The 2,669-nt window shown below is 34.5% G+C and overlaps 1 pseudogene; it reads left to right on the top strand.

Moving 5' to 3' along the window:
- Positions 1-1,872, top strand: part of LOC128250034 (interleukin 17-like protein) — a 4,611-nt pseudogene extending 2,739 nt beyond the window's left edge.
- The last annotated feature ends 797 nt before the right edge of the window (positions 1,873-2,669 follow it).

Genomic DNA, 2,669 nt, shown 5'->3' with positions numbered 1-2,669 from the left:
ATATATATATATATATATATATATATATATATAGTTATAGTAATGCTTTAACTGAGGAAGGATGCATTTCTTAATATTACGCGAACCTGAAACGTATATATTGAATGATTTCAAAACACCACAACTTGATTTGCCTTCATTATTACTACTAATACAACTCGATGTCAGTACAAGGTTGTCGGTCTTGACTCCAATTACATACTTATAATTCATGACTAATTAAAAGTTATCCACTAATTTTACAGGTGACCAGATTTTAACCGATAATTACTGTCCCTTCTGTTTAATTTAAAAGTTTGCAACCTCACGTTATGTTTTAGTTTTAGAAAGCTGAACGATAAATATAATGTGACATTCGCGCATCGTTTGATTGAGTTATTGACTGGAAAATATGAATTGGAAGTAGCAACATCTTAATTTTTAAAATGCATTAATTATAAAATGACAAACTTTACTTTTCACATTGTCAACAAAGCAATCAAAGACTCCGGCAGCATTGTTGCCATTGATGGTTACTTTGATGTTGACACCTAATTATTCGAGTAACAACGACAAATTTCTTGAGAACTTTTTGGATATCTGTGCTGCTCCTCTAAACATTAGATATCTCACAAATTGCAATACCGGCGTGGTTGATATACCTTTACACCCATGTATAAATTGAGAAAATAACACGTTATGGAAATAATATATTTTAAATGTTCTCTACAATTCTTCAGTTTGCTATTTACTGTCTTTCAAATTAAATATAACACATTTTGTCAAATATCGTCGTCTACTTACGAATTCATATATGTATAGGTCTTTCACACTTACACCCATTATTATACTTCTCCATTGTAACTTTTACCTGCTTGAAATACGGATATCAACAGCTGATTCAAGACTTGTTGAAAGTATTTCATTCATTAGTTTTAACTACATTTATTATCGTACTTCTCTATTATACATTCTCCTGCTTGAAATACGGCTGTTGAAAATAACTCATTCATTACTTTTCTCATACAAAATACACATACATATCTGTCATTCATTCCACACACTACAAAAAATGCCCTCTCGTCTTTATTAAACCGGTCTGAATACATATATGCCTCTGTGTGTGTGTGTGTGTGTGTGTGTGTGTGTGTGTGTGTGTGTGTATGTGTGTGTGTGTGTGTGAGAGAGAGAGAGAGAGAGAGAGAGAGAGAGAAAGAGGGGAAAGAGAGGGGAGAGAGTGAGAGTGAGTTAATGTGTGCTATAGATGTAGTATATTATTGCCGGTTACTTTCATTCATTTAACGGTGGGTCATATTGAAATGTAACTACTCAACTTGACTTAAACATTTTATATCACGCAGGTTTCCCTCCAGGTTGTAATCTTCCTCCTCACCAATGTCGTATTGTTCATATCTTCGGCGTCAATTCCGACTCAATGTCACATACCAAATGACTTGAAAGTCCAATACGAGAAACTATACAGCGCATCGATCGGCAATAACTTTTTTTGTACCAGTTGAAATAGCTCCAGCAGGAAGTGACCAACAAGAATTGACCGAAGGGGATAAAACTTGCCCTACATCTTCTGTATCTACTGACATCATTCGTGAACGTTCAACCTGCCCATGGTACCTAAAAATTACCCACAATTCAACATATTTTCCTTCATCGCTCACTGAAGTCGTGTGTCGCTGTACAGACTGCCTGGACTCTGACAGTAACCACCAATGTGTGATGGTGTATACTCCAATGACTGTCCTGAAACGTACGGCTAAATGTGTTGATGGATTGTACGTTTATAAACCAAGTGTCATCCATGTAGCCACAGCCTCTGTGTGTGCACGGAAAATCGATGTAATATCCGGAGGAAATGGTGACGAATATGAGACGTAATATCGGCCAAAATCATCAGACATTCAATTGTGTGTAACACAAAAGTCTTTCATTATGTTATGGAAGTTTCAGTAAACCACTGTGTGGTTGTTATAAGAAACACATAAGAAACATGAAACATGCGCACAAAAACATAGAAGCATATATATGTAAATTCCTGCTCTCTCTCTCTCTCTCTCTCTCTCTCTCTCTCTCTCTCTCTCTCTCTCTCTCTCTCTCTCTCTCTCCTTCTCTCTCTCTCTCTCTCACTCTCTCTCTCTCTCCCACTCTCTATCTATCTGTCTATCTATCTATCTATCTATCTATCTATATCTATCTATCTATCCCTCACTCTCTCTCCCTCTCTCTTTTTCTCTCTCCTCTGTCACTTCTCTCTCTCTCTCTCACACTTTCTTCTTCTCATACAGACATACATATGTGTTACGCATGCATATATATAGATATGTATATATTTTATATATAGATATATATATATTTATAAATATAAATATGCATATATTTTCAGATATATAGGTATACATTTGCAAAGTGTAAATTTACAAGGCTTGAGAAATAAATATATATTATATTTAGCACCTGACTTTGGTAGCATTACAGGCAGTTTTCAAATTTCTTTATGCATTAATTTCACTATGTAAGAATTATACTTACATGTCTTCTTTCATATCATTGCACATTAATATATAATACGGTTTTATATTCAGAAATTGATTCAAATAAAGAATGCTAGCTTCCATGGATATTTGACATTACACTACGTTTTAATTGAAGATCACCTGACACTGAATATATATATA

The sequence above is a fragment of the Octopus bimaculoides genome, chromosome 1 (assembly GCF_001194135.2).
Source record: "Octopus bimaculoides isolate UCB-OBI-ISO-001 chromosome 1, ASM119413v2, whole genome shotgun sequence".
NCBI classification, from domain to species: domain Eukaryota; kingdom Metazoa; phylum Mollusca; class Cephalopoda; order Octopoda; family Octopodidae; genus Octopus; species Octopus bimaculoides.
Note: the sequence above shows the minus strand (reverse complement) of the source record. Positions and strands in the feature narration are given on the sequence as shown.